The sequence below is a fragment of the Mesoplodon mirus genome, assembly GCF_964341445.2.
Source record: "Mesoplodon mirus genome assembly, chromosome: 1".
NCBI classification, from domain to species: Eukaryota; Metazoa; Chordata; class Mammalia; order Artiodactyla; family Ziphiidae; genus Mesoplodon; species Mesoplodon mirus.
In genome coordinates, this window is record NC_138976.1 from 157371448 (window position 1) to 157388438 (window position 16991).

Consider the following 16991-nt stretch of genomic DNA (forward strand, 5'->3'; position numbering starts at 1 on the left):
TTGGTTTTCCTTAATCAAAGTGTGTCTTTTAAATCTTTTCAAAGAAGATTCTTTGGACTTACTAAATCACCTGAATTTTATACGTTTTCTGTTGTATTAAGTTCTGCTCATATCTTTATTTATCTTTTCTCTATGTTCTCAGGGTTTATTGTTTTCATCTTCTGATGTCAATTAAAACACTTGGTTATTCATTTTAATAAATCTTTTTACTTATAAAGATTTGAACTTTTGAAGATTCCAGCTTACTTGTACGTGTCTAAGGGTCAGGTCCTCTCCATTGTTGCTGGCCTAAGGCTTAGTTCACCATACAGCAATGTATATATTGACCTATTTTCCCCTCGACTTTCTGTGATTCCCTACATCTCACCTTTCTGTGCAGACAAGCCATTTGAAATACCCTTAACTTATTTCACAGCCAATAAGTCTTTGAAATAATGTGTATTTTTTAGAGAAATCTTCTTATATAATTAGGCAGAAAATCTGACCTGCCATAGTTTTCAAAACAGCATAATTTCACTCTTCTCAATGATTAATCTGTTGTATTACACAACCTTGGAGTATTTAGCTTTATCAATGACATGTCCTTGAAAAATGTTTTAGAGATCCTACCAGTCTTTGAAAACATCCTTGTGCCTTGTTTCAGTTCCAGTTTTATGTATATTTTCTGCCTTGCACCCGATTATTCCTACATCTGATGGATGGCCTTGGGAATCTAATTCTGGTATTGATGGTTTTGGCTGATTGTCTCCCCTTGTAGCTGCTTTCTTCAATATTGTGTAAATTTAGATCATGAGCTCATGTTGAGCTAAACAGCTGACCTTGTAAGAGGCTTAGGTGTGAACGCTCGTAAGTTTCAGCAGAAAGTCGGCAATGATTTATTTGTGTCCCTCCAATGAGTGGCCCGCAAGGACCCCGTTTTCTACAAGTGTTGGTCCAATACTCCCTCTAGAGGCAGGGGACTCAGACAGGGCTGTTTTGCGGCCCCCATCTGGGGCAGGGGCAGTGGGCGGAGTGTGACCCGGGCAGGAGGCCCTGCGCGTGTGTCCCAGGGTCCCATCTGCCTGCGAACTTCGGTCACCTGGCAGGAAGCTACGATGCCCAGACCTATGCTTTTCTGTGCAGCGCGGTGTACTGCGCGGACACGTTCCACACACACTTCAAGTAAGAGGGCGGCCTGAGTGGAAAGGTGAGAATTTGGGCAGCTGTGCAGACAAAGAAGGCGCCCTTTGGCCTGGGCCTAAAAACTTGTGACACTCCACTGGGCCTGCCGGACTCTGAGGGCCCTGCCCTGGACCCCCTGCTCCCCTGCCCTTTGTTCAGTCACAGCAGAGATGGCCACACCCACTCCCTCAGTGAGGGCAGTGTTCCAACCTACCTCAGCACCGCCCCCTCTCCGCAGGTTACCATGGACTACAGAGGCTGCATTCTGAGGCCAGGGCGTTCCGAGAATGCCATGGGCAGACATCATGACCTTAAATGATTTCCTCTTGTGTCAGTGTTGGTAAACTTTAGGAGCTAGGAAATGGTCCACTTGACAGAAATGTTTAAATTTACTGGCATTTCATATATTCTCTGCTCTAAGATTGTCCTGACTCTTTCTGTATATTCTTTACTTATGTTTTGGTTTTCCTTAATCAAAGTGTGTCTTTTAATTCTTTTCAAAGAAAATTCTTTGGACTTACTAAATCACCTCAATTTTTTACGTTTTCTGTTGTATTAAGTTCTGCTCATATCTTTATTTATCTTTTCTCTATGTTCTCAGGGTTTATTGTTTTCATCTTCTGATGTCAATTAAAACACTTGGTTATTCATTTTAATAAATCTTTTTACTTATAAAGATTTGAACTTTTGAAAATTCCAGCTTACTTGTACGTGTCTAAGGGTCAGGTCCTCTCCATTGTTGCTGGCCTAAGCCTTAGTTCACCATACAGCAATGTATATATTGACCTATTTTCCCCTCGACTTTCTGTGATTCCCTACATCTCACCTTTCTTTGCAGACAAGCCATTTGAAATACCCTTAACTTATTTCACAGCCAATAAGTCTTTGAAATAATGTGTATTTTTTAGAGAAATCTTCTTCTATAATTAGGCAGAAAATCTGACCTGCCATAGTTTTCAAAACAGCATAATTTCACTCTTCTCAATGATTAATCTGTTGTATTACACAACCTTGGAGTATTTAGCTTTATCAATTACATGTCCTTGAAAAATGTTTTAGAGATCCTACCAGTCTTCTAAAACATCCTTGTGCCTTGTTTCAGTTCCAGTTTTATGTATATTTTCTGCCTTGCACCCGATTATTCCTTCATCTGATGGATGGCCTTGGGAATCTAATTCTGGTATTTATGGTTTTGGCTGATTGTCTCCCCTTGTAGCTGCTTTCTTCATTATTGTGTAAATTTAGATCATGAGCTCATTTTAGCTAAACAGCTGACCTTGTAAGAGGCTTAGGTATGAACGCTCGTAAGTTTCAGCAGAAAGTCGGCAAAGATTTATTTGTGTCCCTCCAACGAGTGGCCCGCAAGGACCCCGTTTTCTACAAGTGTTGGTCCAATACTCCCTCTAGAGGCAGGGGACTCAGACAGGGCTGCTTTGCGGCCCCCGATCTGGGGCAGGGGCAGTTCGCGGGGTGTGACCCGGGCAGGAGCCCCTCCGCGTGTGTCCCAGGGTCCCATCTGCCTGCGAACTTCGGTCACCTGGCAGGAAGCTACGATGCCCAGACCTATGCTTTGCTGTGCAGCGCGGTGTACTGCGCGGACACGTTCCACACACACTTCAAGTAAGAAGGCGGCCTGAGTGGAAAGGTGAGTGTTTGGGCAGCTGTGCAGACAAAGAAGGCGCCCTTTGGCCTGGGCCTAAAAGCTTGTGACACTCCACTGGGCCTGCCGGGCTCTGAGGGCCCTGCCCTGGGCCCCCTGCTCCCCTGCCCTTTGTTCAGTCACAGCAGAGATGGCCACACCCACTCCCTCAGTGAGGGCTGTGTTCCAACCTCCCTCAGCCCCGCCCCCTCTCCGCAGGTTACCATGGACTACAGAGGCTGCATTCTGAGGCCAGGGCGTTCCGAGAATGCCATGGGCAGACATGATGACCTTAAATGATTTCCTCTTGTGTCAGTGTTGGTAAACTTTAGGAGCTAGGAAATGGTCCACTTGACAGAAATGTTCAAATTTACTGGCATTTCATATATTCTCTGCTCTAACATTGTCCTGACTCTTTCTGTATATTCTTTACTTATGTTTTGGTTTTCCTTAATCAAAGTGTGTCTTTTAAATCTTTTTAAAGAAGATTCTTTGGACTTACTAAATCACCTGAATTTTATACGTTTTCTGTTGTATTAAGTTCTGCTCATATCTTTATTTATCTTTTCTCTATGTTCTCAGGGTTTATTGTTTTCATCTTCTGATGTCAATTAAAACACTTGGTTATTCATTTTAATAAATCTTTTTACTTATAAAGATTTGAACTTTTGAAGATTCCAGCTTACTTGTACGTGTCTAAGGGTCAGGTCCTCTCCATTGTTGCTGGCCTAAGGCTTAGTTCACCATACAGCAATGTATATATTGACCTATTTTCCCCTCGACTTTCTGTGATTCCCTACATCTCACCTTTCTTTGCAGACAAGCCTTTTGAAATACCCTTAACTTATTTCACAGCCAATAAGTCTTTGAAATAATGTGTATTTTTTAGAGAAATCTTCTTATATAATTAGGCAGAAAATCTGACCTGCCATAGTTTTCAAAACAGCATAATTTCACTCTTCTCAATGATTAATCTGTTGTATTACACAACCTTGGAGTATTTAGCTTTATCAATGACATGTCCTTGAAAAATGTTTTAGAGATCCTACCAGTCTTTGAAAACATCCTTGTGCCTTGTTTCAGTTCCAGTTTGATGTATATTTTCTGCCTTGCACCCGATTATTCCTACATCTGATGGATGGCCTTGGGAATCTAATTCTGGTATTGATGGTTTTGGCTGATTGTCTCCCCTTGTAGCTGCTTTCTTCAATATTGTGTAAATTTAGATCATGAGCTCATGTTTAGCTAAACAGCTGACCTTGTAAGAGGCTTAGGTGTGAACGCTCGTAAGTTTCAGCAGAAAGTCGGCAAACATTTATTTGTGTCCCTCCAATGAGTGGCCCGCAAGGACCCCGTTTTCTACAAGTGTTGGTCCAATACTCCCTCTAGAGGCAGGGGACTCAGACACGGCTGATTTGCGGCCCCCAATCTGGGGCAGGGGCAGTGGGCGGCCTGGGACCCGGGCAGGAGCCCCACCGCGTGTGTCCCAGGGACCCATCTCCCTGCGAACTTCGGTCACCTGGCAGGAAGCTATGATGCCCAGACCTATGCATAGCTGTGCAGCGCGGTATACTGCACAGACACGTTCCACACTCACTTCAAGTAAGAGGGCGGCCTGAGTGGAAAGGTGAGAGTTTGGGCAGCTGTGCAGACAAAGAAGGCACTCTTTGGCCTGGGCCTAAAAGCTTGTAACACTCCACTGGGCCTGCCGGGCTCTGAGGGCCCTGCCCTGGGCCCCCTGCTTCCCTGCCCTTTGTTCAGTCACAGCAGAAATGGCCACACCCACTCCCTCAGTGAGGGCAGTGTTCCAACCTCCCTCAGCCCCGCCCCCTCTCCGCATGTTACGATGGACTACAGGGTCTGCATTCTGAGGCCAGGGCGTTCCGAGAATGCCAAGGGCAGACATGATGACCTTAAATGATTTCCTCTTGTGTCAGTGTTGGTAAACTTTAGGAGCTAGGAAATGGTCCACTTTACAGAAATGTTCAAATTTACTGGCATTTCATATATTCTCTGCTCTAACATTGTCCTGACTCTTTCTGTATATTCTTTACTTATGTTTTGGTTTTCCTTAATCAAAGTGTGTCTTTTAATTCTTTTCAAAGAAGATTCTTTGGACTTACTAAATCACCTCAATTTTATACGTTTTCTGTTGTATTAAGTTCTGCTCATATCTTTATTTATCTTTTCTCAATGTTCTCAGGGTTTATTGTTTTCATCTTCTGATGTCAATTAAAACACTTGGTTATTCATTTTAATAAATCTTTTTACTTATAAAGATTTGAACTTTTGAAGATTCCAGCTTACTTGTACGTGTCTAAGGGTCAGGTCCTCTCCATTGTTGCTGGCCTAAGGCTTAGTTCACCATACAGCAATGTATATATTGACCTATTTTCCCCTCGACTTTCTGTGATTCCCTACATCTCACCTTTCTGTGCAGACAAGCCATTTGAAATACCCTTAACTTATTTCACAGCCAATAAGTCTTTGAAATAATGTGTATTTTTTAGAGAAATCTTCTTATATAATTAGGCAGAAAATCTGACCTGCCATAGTTTTCAAAACAGCATAATTTCACTCTTCTCAATGATTAATCTGTTGTATTACACAACCTTGGAGTATTTAGCTTTATCAATGACATGTCCTTGAAAAATGTTTTAGAGATCCTACCAGTCTTTGAAAACATCCTTGTGCCTTGTTTCAGTTCCAGTTTTATGTATATTTTCTGCCTTGCACCCGATTATTCCTACATCTGATGGATGGCCTTGGGAATCTAATTCTGGTATTGATGGTTTTGGCTGATTGTCTCCCCTTGTAGCTGCTTTCTTCAATATTGTGTAAATTTAGATCATGAGCTCATGTTTAGCTAAACAGCTGACCTTGTAAGAGGCTTAGGTGTGAACGCTCGTAAGTTTCAGCAGAAAGTCGGCAAAGATTTATTTGTGTCCCTCCAATGAGTGGCCCGCAAGGACCCCGTTTTCTACAAGTGTTGGTCCAATACTCCCTCTAGAGGCAGGGGACTCAGACAGGGCTGTTTTGCGGCCCCCATCTGGGGCAGGGGCAGTGGGCGGAGTGTGACCCAGGCAGGAGGCCCTCCGCGTGTGTCCCAGGGTCCCATCTGCCTGCGAACTTCGGTCACCTGGCAGGAAGCTACGATGCCCAGACCTATGCTTTTCTGTGCAGCGCGGTGTACTGCGCGGACACGTTCCACACACACTTCAAGTTAGAGGGCGGCCTGAGTGGAAAGGTGAGAATTTGGGCAGCTGTGCAGACAAAGAAGGCGCCCTTTGGCCTGGGCCTAAAAACTTGTGACACTCCACTGGGCCTGCCGGACTCTGCGGGCCCTGCCCTGGACCCCCTGCTCCCCTGCCCTTTGTTCAGTCACAGCAGAGATGGCCACACCCACTCCCTCAGTGAGGGCAGTGTTCCAACCTACCTCAGCACCGCCCCCTCTCCGCAGGTTACCATGGACTACAGAGGCTGCATTCTGAGGCCAGGGCGTTCCGAGAATGCCAAGGGCAGACATGATGACCTTAAATGATTTCCTCTTGTGTCAGTGTTGGTAAACTTTAGGAGCTAGGAAATGGTCCACTTGACAGAAATGTTCAAATTTACTGGCATTTCATATATTCTCTGCTCTAACATTGTCCTGACTCTTTCTGTATATTCTTTACTTATGTTTTGGTTTTCCTTAATCAAAGTGTGTCTTTTAAATCTTTTCAAAGAAGATTCTTTGGACTTACTAAATCACCTGAATTTTATACGTTTTCTGTTGTATTAAGTTCTGCTCATATCTTTATTTATCTTTTCTCTATGTTCTCAGGGTTTATTGTTTTCATCTTCAGATGTCAATTAAAACACTTGGTTATTCATTTTAATAAATCTTTTTACTTATAAAGATTTGAACTTTTGAAGATTCCAGCTTACTTGTACGTGTCTAAGGGTCAGGTCCTCTCCATTGTTGCTGGCCTAAGGCTTAGTTCACCATATAGCAATGTATATATTGACCTATTTTCCCCTCGACTTTCTGTGATTCCCTACATCTCACCTTTCTTTGCAGACAAGCCATTTGAAATACCCTTAACTTATTTCACAGCCAATTAGTCTTTGAAATAATGTGTATTTTTTAGAGAAATCTTCTTATATAATTAGGCAGAAAATCTGACCTGCCATAGTTTTCAAAACAGCATAATTTCACTCTTCTCAATGATTAATCTGTTGTATTACACAACCTTGGAGTATTTAGCTTTATCAATGACATGTCCTTGAAAAATGTTTTAGAGATCCTACCAGTCTTTGAAAACATCCTTGTGCCTTGTTTCAGTTCCAGTTTTATGTATATTTTCTGCCTTGCACCCGATTATTCCTTCATCTGATGGATGGCCTTGGGAATCTAATTCTGGTATTGATGGTTTTGGCTGATTGTCTCCCCTTGTAGCTGCTTTCTTAAATATTGTGTAAATTTAGATCATGAGCTCATGTTTAGCTAAACAGCTGACCTTGTAAGAGGCTTAGGTGTGAACGCTCGTAAGTTTCAGCAGAAAGTCGGCAAAGATTTATTTGTGTCCCTCCAATGAGTGGCCTGCAAGGACCCCGTTTTCTACAAGTGTTGGTCCAATACTCCCTCTAGAGGCAGGTGACTCAGACAGGGCTGCTTTGCGGCCCCCTATCTGGGGCAGGGGCCGTGGGCGGCCTGTGACCCGCGCCGGAGCCTCTCCGCGTGTGTCCCAGGGACCCATCTGCCTTCGAACTTCGGTCACATGGCAGGAAGCTACGATGCCCAGACCTATGCTTAACTGTGCAGCGCGGTATACTGCGCGGACACGTTCCACACAGACTTCAAGTAAGAGGGCGGCCTGAGTGGAAAGGTGAGAATTTGGGCAGCTGTGCAGACAAAGAAGGCGCCCTTTGTCCTGGGCCTAAAAGCTTGTGACACTCCACTGGGCCTGCCGGTCTCTGAGGGCCCTGCCCTGGGCCCCCTGCTCCCCTGCCCTTTGTTCAGTCACAGCAGAGATGGCCACACCCACTCCCTCAGTGAGGGCAGTGTTCCAAACTCCCTCAGCCCCGCCCCCTCTCCGCAGGTTACCATGGACTACAGAGGCTGCATTCTGAGGCCAGGGCGTTCCGAGAATGCCAAGGGCAGACATGATGACCTTAAATGATTTCCTCTTGTGTCAGTGTTGGTAAACTTTAGGAGCTAGGAAATGGTCCACTTGACAGAAATGTTCAAATTTACTGGCATTTCATATATTCTCTGCTCTAACATTGTCCTGACTCTTTCTGTACATTCTTTACTTATGTTTTGGTTTTCCTTAATCAAAGTGTGTCTTTTAAATCTTTTCAAAGAAGATTCTTTGGACTTACTAAATCACCTGAATTTTATACGTTTTCTGTTGTATTAAGTTCTGCTCATATCTTTATTTATCTTTTCTCTATGTTCTCAGGGTTTATTGTTTTCATCTTCTGATGTCAATTAAAACACTTGGTTATTCATTTTAATAAATCTTTTTACTTATAAAGATTTGAACTTTTGAAGATTCCAGCTTACTTGTACGTGTCTAAGGGTCAGGTCCTCTCCATTGTTGCTGGCCTAAGGCTTAGTTCACCATACAGCAATGTATATATTGACCTATTTTCCCCTCGACTTTCTGTGATTCCCTACATCTCACCTTTCTTTGCAGACAAGCCATTTGAAATACCCTTAACTTATTTCACAGCCAATAAGTCTTTGAAATAATGTGTATTTTTTAGAGAAATCTTCTTCTATAATTAGGCAGAAAATCTGACCTGCCATAGTTTTCAAAACAGCATAATTTCACTCTTCTCAATGATTAATCTGTTGTATTACACAACCTTGGAGTATTTAGCTTTATCAATGACATGTCCTTGAAAAATGTTTTAGAGATCCTACCAGTCTTTGAAAACATCCTTGTGCCTTGTTTCAGTTCCAGTTTTATGTATATTTTCTGCCTTGCACCCGATTATTCCTACATCTGATGGATGGCCTTGGGAATCTAATTCTGGTATTGATGGTTTTGGCTGATTGTCTCCCCTTGTAGCTGCTTTCTTCATTATTGTGTAAATTTAGATCATGAGCTCATGTTTAGCTAAACAGCTGACCTTGTAAGAGGCTTAGGTGTGAACGCTCGTAAGTTTCAGCAGAAAGTCGGCAAAGATTTATTTGTGTCCCTCCAATGAGTGGCCTGCAAGGACCCCGTTTTCTACAAGTGTTGGTCCAATACTCCCTCTAGAGGCAGGTGATTCAGACAGGGCTGCTTTGCGGCCCCCTATCTGGGGCAGGGGCCGTGGGCGGCCTGTGACCCGCGCCGGAGCCTCTCCGCGTGTGTCCCAGGGACCCATCTGCCTTCGAACTTCGGTCACATGGCAGGAAGCTACGATGCCCAGACCTATGCTTAACTGTGCAGCGCGGTATACTGCGCGGACACGTTCCACACAGACTTCAAGTAAGAGGGCGGCCTGAGTGGAAAGGTGAGAGTTTGGGCAGCTGTGCAGACAAAGAAGGCGCCCTTTGGCCTGGGCCTAAAAGCTTGTGACACTCCACTGGGCCTGCCGGGCTCTGAGGGCCCTGCCCTGGGCCCCCTGCTCCCCTGCCCTTTGTTCAGTCACAGCAGAGATGGCCACACCCACTCCCTCAGTGAGGGCAGTGTTCCAAACTCCCTCAGCCCCGCCCCCTCTCCGCAGGTTACCATGGACTACAGAGGCTGCATTCTGAGGCCAGGGCGTTCCGAGAATGCCAAGGGCAGACATGATGACCTTAAATGATTTCCTCTTGTGTCAGTGTTGGTAAACTTTAGGAGCTAGTAAATGGTCCACTTGACAGAAATGTTCAAATTTACTGGCATTTCATATATTCTCTGCTCTAACATTGTCCTGACTCTTTCTGTACATTCTTTACTTATGTTTTGGTTTTCCTTAATCAAAGTGTGTCTTTTAAATCTTTTCAAAGAAGATTCTTTGGACTTACTAAATCACCTGAATTTTATACGTTTTCTGTTGTATTAAGTTCTGCTCATATCTTTATTTATCTTTTCTCTATGTTCTCAGGGTTTATTGTTTTCATCTTCTGATGTCAATTAAAACACTTGGTTATTCATTTTAATAAATCTTTTTACTTATAAAGATTTGAACTTTTGAAGATTCCAGCTTACTTGTACGTGTCTAAGGGTCAGGTCCTCTCCATTGTTGCTGGCCTAAGGCTTAGTTCACCATACAGCAATGTATATATTGACCTATTTTCCCCTCGACTTTCTGTGATTCCCTACATCTCACCTTTCTTTGCAGACAAGCCATTTGAAATACCCTTAACTTATTTCACAGCCAATAAGTCTTTGAAATAATGTGTATTTTTTAGAGAAATCTTCTTATATAATTAGGCAGAAAATCTGACCTGCCATAGTTTTCAAAACAGCATAATTTCACTCTTCTCAATGATTAATCTGTTGTATTACACAACCTTGGAGTATTTAGCTTTATCAATGACATGTCCTTGAAAAATGTTTTAGAGATCCTACCAGTCTTTGAAAACATCCTTGTGCCTTGTTTCAGTTCCAGTTTTATGTATATTTTCTGCCTTGCACCCGATTATTCCTACATCTGATGGATGGCCTTGGGAATCTAATTCTGGTATTGATGGTTTTGGCTGATTGTCTCCCATTGTAGCTGCTTTCTTCAATATTGTGTAAATTTAGATCATGAGCTCATGTTTAGCTACACAGCTGACCTTGTAAGAGGCTTAGGTGTGAACGCTCGTAAGTTTCAGCAGAAAGTCGGCAAAGATTTATTTGTGTCCCTCCAATGAGTGGCCCGCAAGGACCCCGTTTTCTACAAGTGTTGGTCCAATACTCCCTCTAGAGGCAGGGGACTCAGACAGGGCTGCTTTGCGGCCCCCGATCTGGGGCAGGGGCAGTGGGCGGCCTGTGACCCGGGCAGGAGCCCATCCGCGTGTGTCCCAGGGACCCATCAGCCTGCGAACTTCGGTCACCTGGCAGGAAGCTACGATGCCCAGACCTATGCTTAGCTGTGCAGCGCGGTATACTGCACTGAAACGTTCCACACACACTTCAAGTAAGAGGGTGGCCTGAGTGGAAAGGTGAGAGTTTGGGCTGCTGTGCAGACAAAGAAGGCGCCCTTTGGCCTGGGCCTAAATGCTTGTGACACTCCACTGGGCCTGCCGGGCTCTGAGGGCCCTGCCCTGGGCCCCCTGCTCCCCTGCCCTTTGTTCAGTCAGAGCAGAGATGGCCACACCCACTCCCTCATTGAGGGCAGTGTTCCAACCTCCCTCAGCCCCGCCCCCTCTCCGCAGGTTACCATGGACCACAGAGGCTGCATTCTGAGGCCAGGGCGTTCCGAGAATGCCAAGGGCAGACATGATGACCTTAAATGATTTCCTCTTGTGTCAGTGTTGGTAAACTTTAGGAGCTAGGAAATGGTCCACTTGACAGAAATGTTCAAATTTACTGGCATTTCATATATTCTCTGCTCTAACATTGTCCTGACTCTTTCTGTATATTCTTTACTTATGTTTTGGTTTTCCTTAATCAAAGTGTGTCTTTTAAATCTTTTCAAAGAAGATTCTTTGGACTTACTAAATCACCTGAATTTTATACGTTTTCTGTTGTATTAAGTTCTGCTCATATCTTTATTTATCTTTTCTCTATGTTCTCAGGGTTTATTGTTTTCATCTTCTGATGTCAATTAAAACACTTGGTTATTCATTTTAATAAATCTTTTTACTTATAAAGATTTGAACTTTTGAAGATTCCAGCTTACTTGTACGTGTCTAAGGGTCAGGTCCTCTCCATTGTTGCTGGCCTAAGGCTTAGTTCACCATACAGCAATGTATATATTGACCTATTTTCCCCTCGACTTTCTGTGATTCCCTACATCTCACCTTTCTGTGCAGACAAGCCATTTGAAATACCCTTAACTTATTTCACAGCCAATAAGTCTTTGAAATAATGTGTATTTTTTAGAGAAATCTTCTTATATAATTAGGCAGAAAATCTGACCTGCCATAGTTTTCAAAACAGCATAATTTCACTCTTCTCAATGATTAATCTGTTGTATTACACAACCTTGGAGTATTTAGCTTTATCAATGACATGTCCTTGAAAAATGTTTTAGAGATCCTACCAGTCTTTGAAAACATCCTTGTGCCTTGTTTCAGTTCCAGTTTTATGTATATTTTCTGCCTTGCACCCGATTATTCCTACATCTGATGGATGGCCTTGGGAATCTAATTCTGGTATTGATGGTTTTGGCTGATTGTCTCCCCTTGTAGCTGCTTTCTTCAATATTGTGTAAATTTAGATCATGAGCTCATGTTGAGCTAAACAGCTGACCTTGTAAGAGGCTTAGGTGTGAACGCTCGTAAGTTTCAGCAGAAAGTCGGCAATGATTTATTTGTGTCCCTCCAATGAGTGGCCCGCAAGGACCCCGTTTTCTACAAGTGTTGGTCCAATACTCCCTCTAGAGGCAGGGGACTCAGACAGGGCTGTTTTGCGGCCCCCATCTGGGGCAGGGGCAGTGGGCGGAGTGTGACCCGGGCAGGAGGCCCTGCGCGTGTGTCCCAGGGTCCCATCTGCCTGCGAACTTCGGTCACCTGGCAGGAAGCTACGATGCCCAGACCTATGCTTTTCTGTGCAGCGCGGTGTACTGCGCGGACACGTTCCACACACACTTCAAGTAAGAGGGCGGCCTGAGTGGAAAGGTGAGAATTTGGGCAGCTGTGCAGACAAAGAAGGCGCCCTTTGGCCTGGGCCTAAAAACTTGTGACACTCCACTGGGCCTGCCGGACTCTGAGGGCCCTGCCCTGGACCCCCTGCTCCCCTGCCCTTTGTTCAGTCACAGCAGAGATGGCCACACCCACTCCCTCAGTGAGGGCAGTGTTCCAACCTACCTCAGCACCGCCCCCTCTCCGCAGGTTACCATGGACTACAGAGGCTGCATTCTGAGGCCAGGGCGTTCCGAGAATGCCATGGGCAGACATCATGACCTTAAATGATTTCCTCTTGTGTCAGTGTTGGTAAACTTTAGGAGCTAGGAAATGGTCCACTTGACAGAAATGTTTAAATTTACTGGCATTTCATATATTCTCTGCTCTAAGATTGTCCTGACTCTTTCTGTATATTCTTTACTTATGTTTTGGTTTTCCTTAATCAAAGTGTGTCTTTTAATTCTTTTCAAAGAAAATTCTTTGGACTTACTAAATCACCTCAATTTTTTACGTTTTCTGTTGTATTAAGTTCTGCTCATATCTTTATTTATCTTTTCTCTATGTTCTCAGGGTTTATTGTTTTCATCTTCTGATGTCAATTAAAACACTTGGTTACTCATTTTAATAAATCTTTTTACTTATAAAGATTTGAACTTTTGAAAATTCCAGCTTACTTGTACGTGTCTAAGGGTCAGGTCCTCTCCATTGTTGCTGGCCTAAGCCTTAGTTCACCATACAGCAATGTATATATTGACCTATTTTCCCCTCGACTTTCTGTGATTCCCTACATCTCACCTTTCTTTGCAGACAAGCCATTTGAAATACCCTTAACTTATTTCACAGCCAATAAGTCTTTGAAATAATGTGTATTTTTTAGAGAAATCTTCTTCTATAATTAGGCAGAAAATCTGACCTGCCATAGTTTTCAAAACAGCATAATTTCACTCTTCTCAATGATTAATCTGTTGTATTACACAACCTTGGAGTATTTAGCTTTATCAATTACATGTCCTTGAAAAATGTTTTAGAGATCCTACCAGTCTTCTAAAACATCCTTGTGCCTTGTTTCAGTTCCAGTTTTATGTATATTTTCTGCCTTGCACCCGATTATTCCTTCATCTGATGGATGGCCTTGGGAATCTAATTCTGGTATTTATGGTTTTGGCTGATTGTCTCCCCTTGTAGCTGCTTTCTTCATTATTGTGTAAATTTAGATCATGAGCTCATTTTAGCTAAACAGCTGACCTTGTAAGAGGCTTAGGTATGAACGCTCGTAAGTTTCAGCAGAAAGTCGGCAAAGATTTATTTGTGTCCCTCCAACGAGTGGCCCGCAAGGACCCCGTTTTCTACAAGTGTTGGTCCAATACTCCCTCTAGAGGCAGGGGACTCAGACAGGGCTGCTTTGCGGCCCCCGATCTGGGGCAGGGGCAGTTCGCGGGGTGTGACCCGGGCAGGAGCCCCTCCGCGTGTGTCCCAGGGTCCCATCTGCCTGCGAACTTCGGTCACCTGGCAGGAAGCTACGATGCCCAGACCTATGCTTTGCTGTGCAGCGCGGTGTACTGCGCGGACACGTTCCACACACACTTCAAGTAAGAAGGCGGCCTGAGTGGAAAGGTGAGTGTTTGGGCAGCTGTGCAGACAAAGAAGGCGCCCTTTGGCCTGGGCCTAAAAGCTTGTGACACTCCACTGGGCCTGCCGGGCTCTGAGGGCCCTGCCCTGGGCCCCCTGCTCCCCTGCCCTTTGTTCAGTCACAGCAGAGATGGCCACACCCACTCCCTCAGTGAGGGCTGTGTTCCAACCTCCCTCAGCCCCGCCCCCTCTCCGCAGGTTACCATGGACTACAGAGGCTGCATTCTGAGGCCAGGGCGTTCCGAGAATGCCATGGGCAGACATGATGACCTTAAATGATTTCCTCTTGTGTCAGTGTTGGTAAACTTTAGGAGCTAGGAAATGGTCCACTTGACAGAAATGTTCAAATTTACTGGCATTTCATATATTCTCTGCTCTAACATTGTCCTGACTCTTTCTGTATATTCTTTACTTATGTTTTGGTTTTCCTTAATCAAAGTGTGTCTTTTAAATCTTTTTAAAGAAGATTCTTTGGACTTACTAAATCACCTGAATTTTATACGTTTTCTGTTGTATTAAGTTCTGCTCATATCTTTATTTATCTTTTCTCTATGTTCTCAGGGTTTATTGTTTTCATCTTCTGATGTCAATTAAAACACTTGGTTATTCATTTTAATAAATCTTTTTACTTATAAAGATTTGAACTTTTGAAGATTCCAGCTTACTTGTACGTGTCTAAGGGTCAGGTCCTCTCCATTGTTGCTGGCCTAAGGCTTAGTTCACCATACAGCAATGTATATATTGACCTATTTTCCCCTCGACTTTCTGTGATTCCCTACATCTCACCTTTCTTTGCAGACAAGCCATTTGAAATACCCTTAACTTATTTCACAGCCAATAAGTCTTTGAAATAATGTGTATTTTTTAGAGAAATCTTCTTATATAATTAGGCAGAAAATCTGACCTGCCATAGTTTTCAAAACAGCATAATTTCACTCTTCTCAATGATTAATCTGTTGTATTACACAACCTTGGAGTATTTAGCTTTATCAATGACATGTCCTTGAAAAATGTTTTAGAGATCCTACCAGTCTTTGAAAACATCCTTGTGCCTTGTTTCAGTTCCAGTTTGATGTATATTTTCTGCCTTGCACCCGATTATTCCTACATCTGATGGATGGCCTTGGGAATCTAATTCTGGTATTGATGGTTTTGGCTGATTGTCTCCCCTTGTAGCTGCTTTCTTCAATATTGTGTAAATTTAGATCATGAGCTCATGTTTAGCTAAACAGCTGACCTTGTAAGAGGCTTAGGTGTGAACGCTCGTAAGTTTCAGCAGAAAGTCGGCAAACATTTATTTGTGTCCCTCCAATGAGTGGCCCGCAAGGACCCCGTTTTCTACAAGTGTTGGTCCAATACTCCCTCTAGAGGCAGGGGACTCAGACACGGCTGATTTGCGGCCCCCAATCTGGGGCAGGGGCAGTGGGCGGCCTGGGACCCGGGCAGGAGCCCCACCGCGTGTGTCCCAGGGACCCATCTCCCTGCGAACTTCGGTCACCTGGCAGGAAGCTATGATGCCCAGACCTATGCATAGCTGTGCAGCGCGGTATACTGCACAGACACGTTCCACACTCACTTCAAGTAAGAGGGCGGCCTGAGTGGAAAGGTGAGAGTTTGGGCAGCTGTGCAGACAAAGAAGGCACTCTTTGGCCTGGGCCTAAAAGCTTGTAACACTCCACTGGGCCTGCCGGGCTCTGAGGGCCCTGCCCTGGGCCCCCTGCTTCCCTGCCCTTTGTTCAGTCACAGCAGAAATGGCCACACCCACTCCCTCAGTGAGGGCAGTGTTCCAACCTCCCTCAGCCCCGCCCCCTCTCCGCATGTTACGATGGACTACAGGGTCTGCATTCTGAGGCCAGGGCGTTCCGAGAATGCCAAGGGCAGACATGATGACCTTAAATGATTTCCTCTTGTGTCAGTGTTGGTAAACTTTAGGAGCTAGGAAATGGTCCACTTTACAGAAATGTTCAAATTTACTGGCATTTCATATATTCTCTGCTCTAACATTGTCCTGACTCTTTCTGTATATTCTTTACTTATGTTTTGGTTTTCCTTAATCAAAGTGTGTCTTTTAATTCTTTTCAAAGAAGATTCTTTGGACTTACTAAATCACCTCAATTTTATACGTTTTCTGTTGTATTAAGTTCTGCTCATATCTTTATTTATCTTTTCTCAATGTTCTCAGGGTTTATTGTTTTCATCTTCTGATGTCAATTAAAACACTTGGTTATTCATTTTAATAAATCTTTTTACTTATAAAGATTTGAACTTTTGAAGATTCCAGCTTACTTGTACGTGTCTAAGGGTCAGGTCCTCTCCATTGTTGCTGGCCTAAGGCTTAGTTCACCATACAGCAATGTATATATTGACCTATTTTCCCCTCGACTTTCTGTGATTCCCTACATCTCACCTTTCTGTGCAGACAAGCCATTTGAAATACCCTTAACTTATTTCACAGCCAATAAGTCTTTGAAATAATGTGTATTTTTTAGAGAAATCTTCTTATATAATTAGGCAGAAAATCTGACCTGCCATAGTTTTCAAAACAGCATAATTTCACTCTTCTCAATGATTAATCTGTTGTATTACACAACCTTGGAGTATTTAGCTTTATCAATGACATGTCCTTGAAAAATGTTTTAGAGATCCTACCAGTCTTTGAAAACATCCTTGTGCCTTGTTTCAGTTCCAGTTTTATGTATATTTTCTGCCTTGCACCCGATTATTCCTACATCTGATGGATGGCCTTGGGAATCTAATTCTGGTATTGATGGTTTTGGCTGATTGTCTCCCCTTGTAGCTGCTTTCTTCAATATTGTGTAAATTTAG